The sequence below is a fragment of the Chiloscyllium plagiosum genome, unplaced genomic scaffold (genome assembly GCF_037043375.1).
Source record: "Chiloscyllium plagiosum isolate Xiang-an unplaced genomic scaffold, Cpla_swu_hap1 HiC_scaffold_21, whole genome shotgun sequence".
Classification (NCBI taxonomy): domain Eukaryota; kingdom Metazoa; phylum Chordata; class Chondrichthyes; order Orectolobiformes; family Hemiscylliidae; genus Chiloscyllium; species Chiloscyllium plagiosum.
Genome location: NW_028270159.1, coordinates 30,538,807 through 30,559,699, shown reverse-complemented (window position 1 = coordinate 30,559,699; position 20,893 = coordinate 30,538,807). Strand labels below are relative to the sequence as shown.

At 39.1% G+C, this 20,893-nt stretch overlaps 1 protein-coding gene across 9 annotated transcripts in view; it reads left to right on the top strand.

Moving 5' to 3' along the window:
• znf618 (zinc finger protein 618) overlaps positions 1 to 20,893 on the top strand; it is a 129,232-nt gene that overhangs the window by 4,485 nt on the left and 103,854 nt on the right. The window lies entirely within an intron of this gene.

Below are 20,893 nucleotides of genomic sequence, written 5' to 3'. Positions count from 1 at the left end.
ACAACATGGTATTTTAGACGGCTAAAAATACTAGAAAGTAGTCAGTGGTCCCTCTCCACAGGGTTTACTGAGATGATGCTTTTGCTGGTCAGAACACTGGTTGAACTATCACTGTGCTAAGACTTAGAACAAATCCTAGCAATTCCAAATTAGGCATCCATAAGGTACGGTGGATCACCAGCAGCACCAGAATTGTGTTGAACTCTTAAAAGTGGTTAAAAATGATGGAAGCAATCGGAACTGATGGAGAGTTAAAAGAATGCTTGCAGCTTTGTGTTGAGAACTGACTGCTACAATTGACAATATTCAGTGAAATTGCATGTCATTTAACTGTGTACAGGGTGAGAAGAGGCCTCCACCATTGCTGAAAGGTGAGAAATGTATCAAAATAGGTCAGAAGGTGAAACTAGTCAGATTTGCAGATGTAAACGTTCAACAAAAGATGTAGGTATTAATAGAATGAATAAAACAATGAAAATTTATGGAATTAAAATTAATATGATGACCAGTGTTCTGAAGAACGGTAGAGATGGGTAGTGAAAATACAGAGGTCACATTTCAAATATTTGAGAAACATCTTGTCACCACAAAGTTATTGTCATAAAGGAAACCAAACTAGAATTGAAAGTGAAAGACTGAAGTCTCCTAAAATTTAAGAATTACTCAACTATGAATGATTAAAAATCTTAAAGAATAGCTATGATTATGTTTTGGAGTGCTTCGTACATGATTACGAATCTAAATGTTAGGAAAAGCAGACACAAAGACTGGAAAGTTGCCTAGTGTGTTCTTGGAGAAGGATAAAGCCAGTCTATTAGAGGAAAGGTAGTTACCAAGAAAAGGTAACATGGTTGGATTGGCTATATTTACAGGCATGAAAATGTACTGAAAGAGGTGATTGCAGGAAAGTTAGAGGGATGTAGGCAAAGTGGAGAAGAGAGAATTGGGGGACCATGATTGGATGGTTGCTTGACCACGCACAGAGAGACATATCAACAGGAGTAGACTGAAGTCAGGAAATACATGTCCGTAATATTTCATTCTGAATGAATCCGGTACAAGTTATCTATCTTCCAAAACTGATGGAGAGCAGGTGTCAAAGTAAGAGTTAAGGCAGAGGACCAGGCATGATTTTGGAAACGGTGGAGGATACTCAAGGGCTCACGTCATTCCTGCTATTCCTTTAAATGTTTTTATTGTCTGTCCTTGAAGAAGTTGTTTAAAAGTTGAGTTCTATGGTTTATGTATTTAGCTGAATTGAAAAATATGGCACTGGAAAAATGCAGCAGGTCAGGCAGCATCTGAGGAGCAGGAGAATCGATGTTTCGGGCATAAGCCCTTCAGGAATGATTTATTCCCGAAATGTTGACTCTTCTGCTCCTTGGATGCTGCCTGATTTGCTGTGCTTTTCCAGCACCACACTTTTTGACACATCTCCAGCATCTGTATTTCTCACTTTCTCCTTGTCTAATGTAGCTACCATTTTTTGTTTGCTGTAAAAAAAGGATGTATAAAACATGCGTTTTGAGTCGTTGTCATATTGAGAAGCAGTTGGACAAGATAGTTTTGATGTAAGATGGGGAGCAGTGGAAGAACAGGATGGAAAACAAAATTTGGCATCTTTTGATAAAAAGAATAGGTGCATTCTGGGGTTAAGTTTAAATGAATAATCCATGCTGCAATAAAGTTCAAAGTTTTTGCGAGAAAATCTTGATCTTTTATAAAGCTAATTGGGATTGGAAAAGGACAACAGGTTGCGTCTCTGCCTGTGGAAAGAAAACATGGCTGTTCTTTCTGCATATGGAAAGTCCTCGCTTGAAAGTTGTTGTTTTATTGCTGAAAATCACAACTTTAAGTGAAATGACTCCAAGTGAAGCATTAATTCCAGTGGTAATTAATATTAAAACTGGAGTTAGATTTCAGAGGGGTTTCATTAGTGAGCAAAAAAAACCATAAAATATTATGCCTGTACCTTGTAAATTGAAACACAGTACTTTAAATAGCTAAATTCCCACATTGAAAATTAAATAGCTATTAAAATAAATTTAGAAGTAGAAGAAAAATGTAATTTTCTATTTCTGGCACCTGCTGATGGATCCTGGGATACTGCTTCATGATGGGCTTCATGATGCCTGCTGGCAGCTTTTTATGGGGACGTGGTTCTCCTCCTTCGTGGACACTGGTCTGCTTGCGCTGTTATTTGATAGTGCTGTACCTTTGGTTGTCTATATGGTCCTTGGTCTTACTCTTACCTCCTGGATGACCAGGTTTTGGTCGTGGTTTCAGCTGCAAGTGTGGCATAAAACCAGTGTGGCAATCTGGAGAAGTTGCTTGATTTTGTCTGTGCTAGAGGGCGAGGTGAAAGTGAGGACTGCAGATGCTGGAGATCAGAGTCGAAAAGTGTGGTGCTGAAAAAGCACAGCAGATCAGGCAGCATCTGAGGAGCAGGGGATTTGCGTTTCGGCTTATGTTCTTTGGATGCTGCCTGACCTGGTGTGCATTTCCAGCGCCACACATTTCGGCTATGCTGGAGGACTAACTCATTCGGTTTGGTAGGGAAACTAATGTGCCAGGGAAGGTCCTGGTTGCTATGAAGGTCTGAGATGGGATGGCAAGGCAAATATTTGAGTTATGCTGTGAGCAGTTTTGGTCCCTTTTTTATTTACGAAACTATATTACTTCATTGGAGGCAGTTCAGAGAAGGTTCACTTGGATGATTCCCAGTAGGAAGGGACTGCCTTATGAGCAAAGATTAAACAGATGGGACTCTGTTCATTGGAATTTAGAAGAACGTTAGGAGACCTTGTTAAAAAAATATAGGATTGTTAAGAGGTTTGACGGGATGAATGCTGAAAGAATGTTTCCCCTTAGTGAAGTTGTCTAGGACCAGAGGGCATAGTCTCAGAATTAAGCGGTGCCAATTTAAGACTGCGATGAGGAGGAATTTCATCTCTCAGATAATTGAGAGTATTTTTAGACAATAGGTGCAGGAGTAGGCCATTCAGCCCTTCGAGCCTGCACCGCCATTCAACATGATCATGGCTGATCATTCCTAATCAGTATCCTGTTCCTGCCTTATCTCCATAACCCTTGATTCCACTATCTTTGAGAGCTCTATCCAACTCTTTCTTAAATGAATCCAGAGACTGGGCCTCCACTGCCCTCTGGGTACTCCTTGATGCTGAGAGCTGTGGGTCTACAGTCCTTTTGTTTAAGGCAAGGATAGATTGAATCTTGGTCAGTAGGGGATTTGAGGGTTATGGGGAAAGAACAGGAAAGAGGACCTGTGGAGTATCCAAACAGCCATGATCCTGTTGAATGGTAATCAGGCTTAAGGAGCCAAATGACTTACACCTGTTTCTATTTCTTATGGTTATTGACCAGCAGCAGGCAATAAAGTTTATAAAAGCACGACTGCAGTTAGGCGATAGTGTGGGAAAATAGAGAGAAAAAAAATAAAGTTTATAGATGGGGGGCTTCATGGTGCAGAACTCTGGCAATGGTGTGGTACAGGCAGAGGCCACAAGTTGGAAGCCAGGCCAGGGGGAGGGTCTCATGCCAGTGAGCTAGGTTTAGCCGCAGTAAGTTAGGTACAGTAAAAGACATTAAAATAAATCCTGTGATGCTCAACAACATATACCAGCATTTACGGGAGGCAATATCAAATAAGGACTTCTCAGTGTCTGCTGTTTAAAGATATCATGTATATTTGAGCTTGGCTGAATACAAATAAACAAATTCATTGTAAATCATAAACTAATTTCAGAAACTAAATCTACTGCATGATATTTGCCGAATTGCTTTTTAAGACCGTAAGACATAGGAGTGGAAGGAAGTAAGGCCATTCGGCCCATTGAGTCCTCTCTGCCATTCAGTCGTGGCTGATGGGCATTTCAACGCCACTTATTCGCACTCTCCCTGTATCCCTTAATTCCTTGCAAGATTAAGAATTTATCCATCTCTGCCTTGAAGACATTTTAACATCTCTGCCTTCTGTCAGACAGCCAATTGTCAATCCATACCAATAGCTCACTTCGAACACAATGGGCCCTCACCTTACTCAGCAGCCTCCCATGAGGCACCTTATCAAAGCCTTTTAGAAGTCTACGTAGATAACATCTACTGGGTTTCCCTGGTCTATCTAACTTGTTACCTATTCAAAGAATTCTAACAGATTTGTCAGACACAACCTCCCCTTATTAAATTCATTTTGTTCTGTTTCGTTGAACTTCAGAATCCAGTGGGTTTTATTTGTTTGAAAATTCAATATACATCTTTGCCACAGCCCAGATAATTGCTGGAGATACTCATAGTCATATAGAAACAGACCCTTCAGTCCAAATTGTCCACACACAGATGACGTTTCCTAAACTAAACTAGTCCTGTTGTCTGCATTTGGCCCATATCCCTTTAAAGCTTTTCCAATCATGTACCTGTCCAGAATATTTTTAAATTTTGTAACTGTACCTGCATCTACCACTTCCTTTGGTAGTTCATTCTGTTTACGCACCACCTGTGTGGAAAAGGTTGCTCTAAGGCTACTTTTAAATCTTTCCCCTCTCTCCTTAAACCCATACCCTCTAGTTCTGAATTTCCCTATAGAAGGGCAAACATGTTTTGCTATTCACCTTATCTATGCCCCTCTTGATTTTATAAATCTCCTCTGGTAGTATTATATGTGAGAGAAAAAACAAGAGTTAACATTCCAAGTCTATAAACCCTTCAGATTTCCAGCATCTACAGTTGTTTGTTTTATTTCATTCTTCCATATATTTGTTTGTCTTTATGGGCAATTGCACTTTTGAAAAGGGCTGTTCTAAATTTTATGGGCCTTACACTTTTGACTGCCATTGATTTCCAAATTTAGTTTGAGAAATGAATCCCTGTGGTAGCATCAGCTGGCAGATAACGGTGTGGATTTGCCATTACGAGTGACAAAGTTCAGCTCATTTAATATGGTTGAACTTATTATTTTAAATGTTTCCTGCAAAGCATTTGCATCAAAGCTTTGAAACCCTGGAATAATAACTTTGCTCCTGAGAAGGCCTTTCAAAACTTTATTTCAATCTTCCTTAAGCCTGGAACTGAGACCAGCAGTATCGGGAAGAAGGAGGAGAAATATGCTTGCAGATATTAACGTATATATTGCAGCAGAATACAAGATAATGTCATCTTTACTGCTTTTGTCCTTTCTGGGACTTGTGCAACTTCAGTTTGAGTGAAACTATCCATTAAGCAGGGCAAAGGGGGCTGAAGGTTAATCTCTTTTTCTTATCCTTTGCCATTTGTGATGTGATAGAAGTGTGCAAGATGGTGGTTGTAAATTAAATAATTTCACTCTCTGCTCCTACTTCCTCAGTATATGGTCAATGCATCTATCATATGACATACCATACCATAGTATATCAGTATGCAGTATATTGTATACTCTAAAATAGCCTCTTGCACAACTTACCCCAGAGAAACTGTATATCTGGCAGTTGTCTCATACCCCCCTCCGTTGAAGCAAAATGCTCAGAGAGACAGTCTAGGTTTACCTCCTTGATCTTTATTCCGGACCCTAGAGGGAGAGAGAACGATCGCCCATATGCACAAGGACAAGAGTTCAGTCTTCTCTGGAACAGCAGTTTCTCAAAGAATTAATATAGTCATTTTACAGGACGGAGCATCCAGGTAAGGCAGCGTACATATTGTTTGGGTGACCGTTACAATCAGCGAGTATCAATAGTCAAGATTAAGGTATCTGCTAAAAGAGACCTAAAGGGCAACTTTTTCACGCAGAGGATGGTACGTGTATGGAATGAGCTGCCACAGGATGTGGTGGAGGCTGGTTCAATTGCAACATTTAAAAGGCATTTGGATGGGTATATGAATAGGAAGGGTTTGGAGGGATATGGGCCGGGTGCTGGCAGGTGGGACTAGATTGGGTTGGGATATCTGGTCGGCATGGACGGGTTGAACCGAAGGATCTGTTTCCATGCTGTACACCTCTATGACTCGATGCTGTTACACAATGAATAACTGACTTCACATAATTAATACTTTTCACCTTGTTAAACTGACCTCACATTTTGAATGCTTGCAATATTATTAAATGGCTCTACATAATTAATGCCTTTCCACCTTGTTAACCCATTACCACTGCCTCCAGCACCCCATTGCTAAGTGTAAGTTCTTATCTGATCTGAGTCATGCTCAGCTGAACCTCTTGTTTCACAAACTGAGAACTTAACACTTTCCCTGCCCTGCCAATGGCATTATCAGCTTTCATAAGACTGACAGCCAGTATTTCAGCAAGTTATTGATACACAACATGCAGTGATTGTAACAACAAAAATTACTAGTCTGTTAAAGTAATTAAGAGTTTGAAGAATCATCTGGTGTGGGGGAAAAAAAATTCACAAGGTAAGTTCTTACACTTACAGTCCATAGTGACCACTCCATCCCCTCCAAGTCAAGTGGAAATGAGCTAGTTCTCCAAAATCTCTTTTAGTAAATTCCAACTTGAAAACAAAATTCAGTTTGGCCTTGCACACCACTCCACGGAGTACTCTGAATTCTTGGATAAGGCTTCTTCACAAAACTTACAAGACTTTTGACCTCAGTGCTGCAACTGCAGGCAAGGTGAATGCAGCATTCGTTGCTGCTTCTGTTCCTGCTCTGCTGTTAAATGTAACATAGCCAACTGGCTGTTTTGCTGTTGGCTTGATCAGCGAACCTTCATAGCCCTTAAATGATCGAAAGACAAGGTAAAGCTCACGTGGTTTAATGTCTGTAGGAAGGCCACTGACAAAAATGCGTCCTGACCTCCTCTTCATGTTGTTAACTTCTTCACTTTTCATGACTGGGGAGCTGATTTGAATCGGTTGGATCGGGTTGTGGAGGGTTGCGTGGTGGTCCAAAGGCATACTTTACCTGTGAATGGAGGAACTCTAGAGACGATGTTAGCTGCTGAAAATATCTTTGCATTTCCCCTCATTCCTTCCTTGCCAAGGTGGTTATCAGTATGAAGACAGTCACCCATTTAACTACACAATTGTCTGCCTGTTTCAACATTCTCAGTCGTCTTGAAGTCTGTTATTCTGTTCACTATTTATGACATTATCAAGTTTTTTATACAATCCATAAACTTTTAAATTGTACCGTCCAAACAATTCAGTTAATTATAAACAACAATCAATGGTCCTAAAATCAGACCGAGTACCCCATTTGGGTTATTCAAAAATTATTTTCCTTTAACAAATTGAGACTTGGCTAATGTCAAAGCTGCCAGGCAAAGTATTTCAAAAGTCTGGAACAGCAAGAGAACAACAAAATGTTTTCTGGGCCTTTGCAATTGAAGAGGCAGTTTCAGTTCAGATTTAAATCTCAAATATTCATGGGAAACCACTGCTGAAAATTTTAAATTATTTTCTCCCATTGAAACTTCCCAAATAAAACAGTTGAAATTACAGTGGCAATTTTGGTAGAGATCAACCTTCTTTGAATTTGCGATATGAAGGGGGCCAATGAAGTCTTAATAATAATTAACAATATTTAAACAGCTCAACCTCCAGTTCTGATAATCTCTATAATCCTTTCAAAACATCAAACTCAAAATGCGCTTTTTGTTTGTGAACACTCTGCATTTAAAATCACAACAGCAAAGATATTTTAATACAGTACTGACATCTGGCTAAAGCATGACCACTGATCCAACTGATTTTTTTAAAACAGGCAGTGGAGAATTTCAAACAAATCAGGGCTCAAGGCACTCAATCACCTTGATTTAAGGTTACAAGTTTGATAATTTTAAAAAGGACATAATGTTATACAATTTCAGTGTAAGAACAAAATTTACCCCATTACATAACCCACAAAACACATTGTATTGAGATCCTGATTCAAATAAGGCAAAACAGTTATTATAAGGATTTTCAGAACCAGTATTTTAACAACCAAAGTTTTTAACATCAAACACTCTCAGCATAGCACAATTTACATTGAAACTTTCCTTTTTCAACCCAAGTATTAGTACAATCTTAATTTCAGCATTTCTTTTTTTGCTTCCTCTCACTGAAATTACACTTATAAGAAGAGAAAGTCATCGCAGCGGAACACGTGGCACCGCAATCCAAACCACTTTCTTCCTCCAGAAAAGAAGACTCGCATTTTGCCACTAGGGCACTTTAACTCCTTTCTCACCTTACTCCTCACAGGGCTTGAACCCCACTTAAACATAGAACTCAATTCCCACTTAAACACAGAAAACCCGAATACCAAATAAACACCGAGAGCTTGAACCTCAGCACAGTGCGGAGGACTTGAACCTCAAATCAATCCATCCAGTAGACTCAAACCCCAGTACCGCGCAGAGGACCCGAACCTCAATTAAACCCATCCCAGGGGACTCGAACCTCAATGCTAACCCACCCCAGGGGATTTCAACTCCAGTGTCGCGCAGAGGACTCGAACCACAGTTACACCCACCCCAGGGGACTTGAACCCAGTACTGCTCAAAGGACTCTAACCTTATACCCTATACACATTCTCACAGCATGTGAAAGATACCGCTGATATTACTTGAAAAATAGTCTTGCCACCAGGATTGCTTTCATTGTTGATTGAAATGTTTATGGTGTTGCACTTTATGGGAAATTCTGTATGGAATTTTCGATCATGTTCACTAAAATATCTCATTATTTCTGGGTGACTTATTATGTTTGAGAGATATAAGGTATATAATTACAGACCTTTTTTATTTTGTACCCTTTTATGATTTAAATACTCATCAGTGGTATTCTTGTTGAATGTACAGTTTGAGTTGTCTTATCATAGTTTAATTTAGCAAGACTTCAAGGCTCTTGTATAAATCATATTTGAAATAGAAGGTTCCAAAACTCTCATCATTACTAAGGGTAAGATTGGGGTCTAGTTGGATTTGCTGTTCTATGACTGTATCTTTATAAGCTTGACTTTGCTCCATTTTATGAACAATGATGAGAATAATTTCATCCACTCTGGATTGGGCCTTTCAATTAGTATGTTTTGTTATTCGGCCTTCAGAGTTGGAGCTGTGATTCGAATGGGGACATTGATTGCAAGTGTACAGTCATCAGGGGTTTTGTGTATCCCTGCCCTTCCAAATAGTATTTATTAATGTTAAAATACAAAAATGTACTATTCTTCTTGAGCAGTTGATATTTGTGTGTCAGTTTTCTCCCCAGTTGTTCTGTAGTAACGCTACTGGGTCCATGGATCCTTTTAATCACATGAATTTTGATAGTGTTGGTCCACTTTGGGTGAATATTTGCATCAAGGCGCGCTGGGATCAGTTGGGAGTGAGAGCTCCCAGAGGTAGCTAAGGCTGTGGTCACAGCACATATACAGAGGAACCTCGATTATCCAAACAAGATGGGCTGGCACTATTTCGTTCGGATAACTGATTATTCGGTTAATTGATTTCCTCTGAGGTTTGGAGTTTTCTGTGAAGTCTACTCCCTGTTCAGGAGATGAGGCAGCAGCACACTGCGCGTGAGCCTCCAACCACCGCTCGCCCCCACCCCACTCCCTGCCAGTCTCCAAACCTTGCCCACCTCCCAACCCTGCCAACCCAAAACCCATCCGCTCCCAATCAGCCCCTCTGGCCACCCCCTGCCTGCTCCCAATCCTGCCCCCAATCCTGTCCACTCCCCTGCCTGGCCCCACCCAACCATGATAGGTTCCACCTTAGCCCTGTACAGGGCTAATTTTGGAGCGATTATCTGGGGAAGGGAGGGGGGGGTTAGGGTACACCCATGTGTAGAACTCCATGGAAAGTGTTGGGGGGGAGGAGAAAGAGAGAGGGCGGGAGGTCAGTCATTTAGAGACGGTGTCTGGACTGTCCAGGACTGTTCTCGGCGGCATTTCAGTGAGCGGAGTTCGTTTTTAATCATTGTACCTGTAAACAAAAGACACAATCCGAGTTGAAACAGCTCTTTGACGTAATGTTTCTATCGGGACCTCGAGATCACCTTTGGATAATCTGATATTCGGATAATAGAGGTTCTTCTGTACCTAAAAAAAAACAGGCTGTATTGTGCTGGGACTATGATAACTGACTGAACACTGGTTTAGTGTTGAATTTTGGATCTTTCTCACGTCAATGATCAGCAAGCTTTCACTTATAGTTTTCCCACCTTTTTTGTTCAACTTGATTTGCTAATTTTCAGTATTAGAACATCTTTGTCTATTGTGAACAGTAAGTGTCACTTGTGGTTACTCAATTCCCGTTCAAGCTGTCAATGTTTTTAGTTGTTTTTACAAAAGGATCAGTTTTCACGCTATTTGGCTCTTTGTAGGCAAACTATAAATGGCTATTTTTGGCAATTTAAATTTGTGCTGCAGTGTAGAGTCCATGTCATCTTGCCAAGCACAAAGGCAGTACTGCATGAATTCACATGTTCAGTATGTCACCTGCTGAAAGATTCATAATAATCAGGTTTATGATTGGGCGATTGCTTTCTAATTAAATAATTTAAATTCCATTTTTATTGCTTGGGATTCCAGTATCTTTAGGAATATTTTATAATCAAACATCATGCTTTGGTTCACTTTTCATAAAAAATGCAAATCGCTAGCCATGACCATATTTTTTGTAGTTTTGCGAGAGTAAGCACTACTTCAGTTTTGTCAAATCTGAAATAGATTGTCTGAATGACTACCATTTTAGATTTTTCCAATTGGGAAGTTGATTAGAAATTTTGGTAGATACCTGTACAGAATGTGAATGGCTTCATGACTTGTGTTTAATTGCATAGAATTCAAATTTATTGATTGGCTAGAAAAGTTGTAAAAATTTAAAATTCCACCTGGGTGTATTGCGAAAACAAAGATTCACAGTAATGAAGAAATTCTTCAATATTTATTCAGCAAGTTGTCATGAAGATTTCAGTACATACTGATGACAGGCATTTGAAATACTGTATGAAAAGCAGTATGTTACATTTAGTTCATGAGTTTTCCCTTCGAAATTGGTGTCTGGTGGGTTTGAGCTAGAATGAAGAACTGACGGTGACTGATGTTTTACTGTTTGGACCAATTAAGATAATAAAGGAAGACATTAATTGGGTTTTCTAAACTTGCTTTTCTCATTCAGTTGTTCTGTCTCTGAAAGATCTGACATCTATATCCATTGCTTCTAGTCAATACTGAATCTGGTTGCAGTGATTTGTTTGCTGAATTTTATGTAAGATATTCAATCTATATTGAAAGTAATCTCTTACCTCTATCCCTTACATAGTGAAAGATATTCTCCCTGTGCTGTGTTGGACTCCAGTACTATTAGTTATCTTTAGTAAACCTTTAGTATTTTAGACGGTTGATCTATCTTTTTCTTGAAATGTTATTTTAGTAAAGAGCACAGATGTGACACGTTACTTGGGTGATTGTTTAATGTCTTACTTGTCTTAGAAAATAATGAATAATTGGCGCCCTTTTAAATGGAAAGTAGTAAGCTGCGTTATAGTAACATTTTATATCAATAAAGTTGATTCTATTTCAGATCCTTTATCTTAACCAATTCCCGATTAATATAATCTGTTTCTACTGGTTTCTATTGATAATATCTTATTAATAAATCTAATACATATCTATTTTTATGGAAATTCAATTATTATATTTTTATTAAAGTTGGTGAGTGTAGTTCACAACACTGACCTATTATAAATGGTGTATACAGTTAAATTTTAATTACTGCAGCATAGGGAAGGAACAGTTGGCCATGATAGTTAGCAATATTGAGAACCTATTGCTTTTGAATACAGTTGATACTGCTGTAACAAGTGTTTTTTTCAACACAAATTGGCTATAACACAATTGAAGAATTTAGACCATTATTTGTCGAATGCGAGCTGTCCTTACCTGTATTGGCTATAATATAATTCTGGTCCCATTGGAACTATTTCGTTATTAAAGGAACTGACTGTATATTCCTGATGATCTGAATAAGCTTTTGCTATGGAATATTTGCTGATGATGTACCATCAAACTCCAGAATGCTTTCTATTTGTCTGTGAAATAAACTTCTACTTGTCTGCAATCCTGCTGCTGGATTGGTATCTGGAGGTGACAGCAAACCTAGCCCTTCATTGGGTGAAAGCTGTACTCTAATAATTTCTTTTTGTTTTGTCTGTGGTCTTTAAATTATTCTTTACTTACTTTTCCCTCTTGAAATTAAGTGGTGATGTGTATTCTCCAAATTCTAAGTGTGAACTCTAATTTCAACATAATCCACAGCAATCTCATAAAGCTTGGAAAGAAAGCAGGATTCTCGCTCACTCGCGCGCGCGCGCTCTCTCTCTCTCTCTCTCTCCGCTCCTCCCCCTCTCCTCATCTCTCCTCTCCTTTTGTTGCTCCTCCCCCTCTCCTCTCAAGGAAGAAAGAAAGGGAAAGGAAATGAGTTAGTTATAAATTGCTTAAAAATCAAAAACATTGGTATTGTTATTGTCTTTTGTGTATTTAACATCCAATGAGTTGGTGTCCCATGACATTTTGTTGCTAGTGTGGTAGAATTCCTTTTCGTAGAAACTTGGGTGCAGGTGAATTGCAGTTAGGTGCAGCTATATCATTCTCATAGGCTGGGAAATTCACTTTTCAGGTGAAATACAGAATTCTTTCCAGAAATGAGACTTCAAATGAGGTTGAGACTGCAGGGAAATTATTTAGCTGAGTTTGCAACTGTTTTTCTGTTAACTACAGATGTGAAAATCAGACTGAGAAAAGAAGTCAAAGCTGTACAATTAAAGTTATTGTTTTGTAGCAGACAGCTGTGATGATAATGCCATCTCAGACAGTAGGGAGAGTTATTGAAACTCATTTTTCACTTACAACTAGCTTGCATTGACATCTCTTCTGCGGTGTATTGGCTTAATTGGAATGTCTATACAGCCCAAGGAGTTTAACATTCCTGAAGGATTATGTAAGGTTTTGTTCCCTGGTTACTGCTGATCAGAATTTTCCAGAAATTCTGGTCAGTTGACATCATGTGATCAGCCATATTGCGTCCAATGGAGTGTTCATTTTTTTTTTAAAAAGTTGGAATGTATTTGGGAAATTGACTTAGTATTTCTTCTTCCCTTCTGGGTATAATGCTTATTACTATATTTTGTTTTGGTAAACTATTGTATTTTCCACAGTAAGTATGGTGAAACATCTAAAGCATAAGTGACAATTGAAGGTTGTGATGAGAGTTGTCATCCATGTATATTTGTGGAACCTGAAAGTTGGGAAGCAGTCTGGAAGCCTTGGGCTTAGACCACATCATAACCCCAGAATGAAACCACAAAACAAACATCAATTCCCACCACTGTACTAAGGACTCTAAATGTTTTTGTCCTGAATGTAAATGTACTCATTTGATAGCCCCTTGAGTTGATCAAAGCTCAGGATTCTCCAAATTATTCCGACACCAAATAATAATACAGGTCACTTAAAGAGAATCTTACTATGCCAATCTATTATTTTGCTTTACTGTAATTTAAAATGCATTGTGTTTACAGAGTAAATGTATTTTAAAATTCAGGTATTGATCACCTCTTTTGAAATTGTTTCATAAGCTGAACTTTTCACGCAAGTAAAATGTATGGAATGTGCAATCTTATTTAGATTTCACCAAGGACTCTTCCTTTTATGTTCAAGTGATCAGAATTCTTCATTGAGATTTCAATTTTTGGCCACAGTATAATTCAGAAAAATAAGGCAGATTCAACTGAAGAGGAATGGTCAATTTTTGTTTATTACAAAATTATTTTGGGGAGTAGCCCAATGATGAACACTGAACAACTGTGATTATGGCAAAAATTATAGCTCTTTGGAGCATTGGTGCAGATTTGATGGGATAAATGGCCTCGTCCTGTACTGTGGGGATTCTATGACTATTTCTTTTGATGAAGTTAAAATTATGAAGAATCACAATTGATATTAGGAACTTTTGAATGCGCAAACTTGGAAACTACTTTGCTTGAAAGAGTAGGGAATCTTAAACAGAGCATGGAAATAAACAAATGTGAAATATTGTTCAGGAAATAGTTTTCATATGTGTCACTGATGAAAAATAATATCAAATTGTGCATTTAAATTGAACTGCATACTCTTGCATTTTTAAGTATAAATTTATTAAAAATTAACTCGTGTAGTATTTCAGTCTCATTTCTGGTTCTAAAGCAGTAAAAGGTTGTTTTATCGTTTTCTTAGAAATTCTTCTGTTTTGAATGGTGTCAAAAATTCAATGGCTTTAGACTGTAACTGGCCTAATCATGTATTTGGAGGAAGCCTTAAATTCATATGAAGTAGATGCCTTGAGCTCGGGTGGCAATAGTTGTTATACTCAGTTTTTGGGTTAAACGGGAGGATTCTATGACTGCAATCCAGGATGTGCATGTGTAATGATATTGTTAGGTTCTTTTCCTGAGGTTTCACATATGAGATGCAATTTGCATGCACCAACTTCTGCAAACAGTTAAAGTTTGTTAAAGCCTGTACAAGCTAGGTGACCCCCTTTGACCTTCCTTGCAGGCATGCGAAGTTGAGTCAAAAGAGGCTCCGAGAAAAGGAAACATCACCTTTATACAGGTCAGTTGGTAATGCTCATAGGTACTCTGGCCACTCCCCCTCCATAACCACATGTTACCCCAGGTGCAATGGTAGGATGAGGTCAGCCTCAGAGATAATGTGAATGCCCTAATCCTGGGGAATCATTATACAAACAATTTCCTGACCATGATTCCCCAAGACAATGTGGGTGTGATATGCTTCACTATAGCGGGATGATCACACAAATGAATTTGATTGGCTGGGGGATGGCTATGAAAGCATTTCTGAATGGAAGGGACTGAATGAGAGTTTAATTTGATGATAACAGTAGAATAGTAGTAATTGGCCAACCAAACGAAGTGGGGGTCATCCATATTCATGCATGAATGCACCCCCACTGACTTGCAAAATGTTCAGCTTCTGGAGAAAGATAGTACAGTTTAACCCTTCAACATTACATTAATGTCCAGAGAGAGAGTACTATTTTAATCTTTTAACATTACAATATCTGTTAAGAATACAATTGGGCTGTTTGTGAAATTGAGTTTGAATTGTTTGCCAGTGCATATAGGCTATCAGCTTAATCACTTGTATATGATATAGGAAATTGCCAGGTACTGGTGTCAAAAGATCAGTGCCTATAAGAAAATGAGAAAGTGAAAATTGGGATAAAATGAAGGGAAGCCAAAAAATATAGGAACATAATCATTTCATCTTTTGATTAGATTAGATTACTTACAGCGTCGAAACAGGCCCTTCGGCCCAACGAGTCCACCGACCCTCCGAAGAGCAACCACCCAGACCCATTCCCCTACATTTACCCCTTCAGCTAACACTACGGGCAATTTAGCATGGGCAATTCACCTAACCTGCACATTTTTGGACTGTGGGAGGAAACCGGAGCACCCAGAGGAAACCCACGTAGACACTGGGAGAATGTGCAAACTCCACACAGACAGTTGCCTGAGGTGGGAATTGAACCCAGGTCTCTGGTGCTGTGAGGCAGCAGTGCTAACCACTGTGCCACCATGCCACCCACAAAACATCTTATTGAAGCCTTGACTGTTAATTTTATAAATTTGTGTACAGAGACAGAGGCTGTTCATTGTACGATTGAGTATGTATAGAGAGGCGTTTATTGATGCTGTGGATGGGTTGTAGGTACATTTTGATTTGTTCACACAGTGAAACATTGCTCAAACTGAGTAAAGATTGCCTTTCCGGCGTCCTACGTTTTCAACTAGCTCTCAGGAGAAGAGTGAACTGATTGATTTTTTTTTCCCCCTTTTTTATTCACTTTAAACTTTTTATGTCAAGAATATGGTTGGTTCTTTTTGGTATGCCTCAGCTGAGCTAGTACTTTACTAGATATGTTTTAACAAAATGTCCGTTGTTAAACTAATTTTCAAGCTGCTAAACACAGCTATAATGAGTGCACAGAAAGGTTTGTGTGCTTTGCTCCAAGAACAGGTATGTTGCTTAATGTGTATGCCCTGTAATGAAATATTCTATGGTGAGTTAGTCATTATAAATTGTTGCCAAAGTCTTCGCCGAGGAACAGCTATTAGATTTTTTTTAATACCAGATTTTTTTAAAACAGAAATTGTTAATTACAGTACGAATAGCATGTGATTGCACAGCATGGTTTGACAGACACATTAAAGCGTCAACAGCTTAAAGGCTTTATATGCTACAGTAAAGCAAGATAATTTCCCTGCATATTCTAAATCTCGCAGATAATTTTGGCAGACTACAAGGCCTTTCTGTAATTAACTTAGAATTAGTCTTGAGATATTAATATTTCTTGAAAATTCAATATCCTTGTCTGATAGCACCATAATATGAAATTATGGCATTTGGTAACCTTGAGTTTAAAATTGAACTTTCCTTCACAATTAGTTCATTTTCTATAATGCTTTGAGCTGTAAAAGTGAAATCATCCTCTATTTATTACTTTGTGTTGCCTTGAGCATTAAAATTCAATTTCCTGCTTTATAGTCAAAGGAGATTTTCTTGTGATGAAGGGAGTGGAAGAAAAACTTTGAAAAATTTGAAATCTAACTTGAATTGGAGAAAATTGAATCAGTGTTTTTGCTGTTACAAAATTTTAATTTCTGAAAGATAGCAGATTCTCAACATTGCAAATTAAACTATAATAGACATCAAAACCACCTGATACAGTTTGGTTTATTTGCATGTGAATAAGACAGTTGGAAAATGGGATCCTCGAAGGTTTATTGTGCTCTATTTTATCATCTTTTACCTGGACTTGGACCAAACATTGCAACCTACTTTTCACAATGTGTGTTGCGAGATTTTGTGTTTTAGGTGATCTTTACTAACTCATTCACCGGCTCACTATATTAATTAATACCGGGTTCCCATTCATTCATTCATTCATTCATTCATAACCCTTTATTAGCCCATTGTTCACTATAATGTGGTTCTATTCATTCATTTACATATTTTGTCGTATGCTTTATTATTGCAATGTAGACTAAAATTAAAACATCCATTTCAACGTATCAGGCCTATTTTTACACCTAAAGATACCTCTGAATAGGAGTCAATATCATAAACAATACCATCCCTATCTAATCTCCATGAAAGATTATAATAAGAATTAGCCCTTACTAACCATCTCCTGGACCTGAATAGCACCACAGAGCAGCAGACAGGTTCCCCGTTTATTTTGTACTTGTTAAATACCTTTTAATTTGGCCAATTTCCCTTTAAGAAACTAACTGACAATACAGAGCTTAAGTGAATTTGCATGAGTGAATGAAACTCACACCGGAAAATCATAAACAAATCTCACAACCCATCTGTGGTAATCAGTTTAATATTTTTTATTCTTTTAAGTGCAGGTACAATTTCTAACTATATTTAGAGCATATGGGCTTAGTATCTTTACTAAAATTTACTAACTTGAAAGACAAAAGGGCCAACACCTCTCTTACTTATGTAAGCAGATACACGTAATCCTATCAGATGTAGCAGCTAGCACTTAGCATGTTGTAACCCATCTCCTGTCTACCAGGACAGAAGCCCCTCAAACTTTGTGTACTATAGGTAAAACAATGTAACACCATAGTAGAATTTTAATATCTGTAAGAACTGTATTTCGGGATTGTATTGCTGCCTCAAACTAGTGCTATTTGCGGTTGCTGGAAAAAAAAAGGCTATTTTTGCCACTCACTGATTTTTCGGTCATTATTTGAGCATGATCTCACAACTTGGCGTAGTCTGCAGAATCGCTGGGACACCAGATAAACTGACCGGTCACAGACGGTTATTCAAGGGTAAGCAGCTTCCTTCTTGCGGCGGCACGGTGGCTCAGTGATTAGTACTGCTGCCTCACAGCGCCAGGGTCCCGGGTTCGATTCCAGCCTTGCGGGGACTGTCCGTGTGGAGCTTCCATATTCTCCTCGTGTCTGTGTGGGTTTCCTCCGGATGCTCCGGTTTCCTCCCAAAGTCCAAAGATGTGCAGGTCAGGTAAATTGGCCATGCTAAATTGCCCATAGTGTTAGGTGCATTAGTTAGAGGGAAATTGGTCTGGGTGGGTTACTCTTCGGAGGGTCGGTGTGGACTTGTTGGGCTGAAGGGCCTGTTTCTACACTGTAAAGAATCTAAATCTAATCTAGTGATCTAGTTCCTGATTGTGACCCTGAACCTTTCGTAAGTTGGCTATTTTTTCGAATCTCCCATGTCTAGACCTCAAATTGGTTTCCATAGCCTATGGCAGAAAATTGCCAAGGACATGTGAATTAGGGTGATCGTGGGTGACCCCAGGAAACTACCTACGACATCCAGAGGCAGACTGACATAACTGAGGAAGAAATACTGCGGCAGTTGCAGTACTACCTTGAAGTACAGTTCTCATTAGGGAAGATGCTAACCAAAATTGGGCAGAAGTATAATATGCCCCAAAGACTGTGGACCCTAGATGACATGAGACTGGCCTGGGGAAAATCCACCTGATAGGAAAAATAAAGACAGTATTAAATGGTCTCTTGCATTAATGGGACAGATTTTCCAGAAAAATGAAGTCCTACCCCAATCAGCCCACAATTGTGAAGTAACCCAACTTAAAGAGCAATTAAAAGCAATGAATAAACAGCTGCAGAAAGAAAGATCCAAACAGGCAAAAGCTCACTTTAAAAATCAGGAGTTTGCAAAGGAAAACAAGAAACTGAAGGATGAAATAACAGTCCTGTCAGTTTCTTCCCGGCTCCTCAGCCCATAGAGTTTTGTACCTGACCACCTGAGTTATGCAGGAAGTGATTTGGGAAAAAAATGAGCTATTGCCCTTGAAAAATAGAGAGGTTCTAGCAGTGAAAGCAATGAGGATTGTTTATCCCTGGTCTCATTTTTATGACCCCTTAAAACCAAGAAAGTAAAAATAGAAAAAAATAGTCAAGCAGAGCTTAGCACTGAGGCGGATGTCCCGGTACTATGGACTGAAATGCACACTGCGTGGACCTGTGACCCCTGAAAGCATAGGTAATCTAAAGAAATGCCTCATCCAAAGAAGGGGCCAGTGAACACATGAGGAATGTCTAAACCGGTTAAGGAGATTATATATGCTCCATCCCTGGGACAGGGTACAAATTCTGAATGTGACTGTTAGCAAAAGAGAAGAACACTTCCTCCATGAGGCAGTCAAAGGTGCTCTTGGAGAGTATGAGTAGGAGCTGCAAGCTGGCTGGATAGCCATAAAAGTGGTTACAGGAGTATAGTTTGCATAAGACCCTTTGTACACAAGTCACAGCTTGCTGTCAAAAATCAACAGAAGAAATCATAGAATATGATAATAGGTTTAGGACCACCTGGAAAAATATGCAGGAGTTCCAAACCTGCAGGAAGACAGGCATTTTGAAGGTTGTGATTATGGCCCGCTGAAGTCTGCTTTTGTGGCCAGACTTAAACCTGTGCTCACTAAAATGTTAAAGCTAACCAAACCAGACTGGGACTAGAGGGGGACTAATTAATATGAATTGGTAGACTGAACTCACCATCTCAACTGAGATATAGGTGCCGAATTGCGAGCCCTTCAGGCAGGGCAAATGAAACAGATCCTTATAACCCTGAAAAGACCAAAGACAAATGTCCAGGAAAATGTTACATCTGTGGGAAGGAAGGCCACTGGACTAAGAGGTGCTGGCAATAGGGAAAGGGGAGAAGTCACTTAATAAGCAATGAGGAAGAAGAGACCCTAGAAACTGGGAGTAAGACCAATCTCAGAACAGTTTAAAAACCTAACCAGCTAGCAGCAGCAGAAGCTGCTACAAATGACAAAAAAAAAACTGGAAGAGCCCGATCCATACCTCTCTAAACTCCTACTGCTTTTATTTCAGCAGAGGGGAGATGGACTGTATGTGATCATGAGGGCAGGTGACCTGAACATAAAGTGCTTTTTGGACTCAGGAGCAGAATTGACGTGCCTACCACAGAGGTATGAGACAAAACTCCCACTGGATGAGACAACGAGGACAATCTATGGAGCAGGAGCTGACAGGAATGAAATCAAACGGACCAAACCCCCACACCTTGAATTTGACCCCCACGAAAGGAGTTGATTGTTGGTCAGTTCTACAATACAGAATCTCTTAGGTGATAACAACCCTTAATCAGTCTCAATATAATGTAGTTACCTAGTATTATCCAAATTTTAAGGAATAAATGACTTTTGCACAAGCACCGCTTCTGTCAGATAATCCTTCACCAGAATACTAGTAAGCCCCATAAGCTAGAATTAGGAGGAGGATTGGTGGCAACAAATTACCCAAAGAAGATCCTAACAGTTATGGATTGCTGTCTTAAAATTAAGAAACCACTAACAGTATAAAGAATCCACAACAGTCTGAATAAAAATGAAGCAAAATGTATGTATAGAATGTAAATAGGGAGCTGCAAGCCAGCCAGCCAGCCTGCAGTAGCAAAGACAGCAGCGTTGGTTCTGTCTGGAAAAGCTCTATGGCTTCTGTGAAGTTGAGAATTGGAGATTAAAAAATACAGGAAAGTGGAGTGAAAACAAAAAAATGCTGGAGATCACAGTGGGTCAGGCAGTAACCATCGAGAGAAGGAAAGCTAACATTTCGAGTCGAGGTTATTCTTCAGAGTTGACATGAAGCGTGGGAGGGGTTGTATTACTGGGCGAGAAAGGATATTGACATTTTAGATTAAGCAAGGAAAGCAGAGTGCCTCACTAAAACAGAATAGATCTGCGTTGCAATCGGTCAAGATTTGGAGATGCCGATGCTGGACTTGGGTGTACAAAGTTAAAAATCACACAACACCAGGTTATAGTCCAACAAGTTTATTTGGAGCTTCCAAAGCTAGT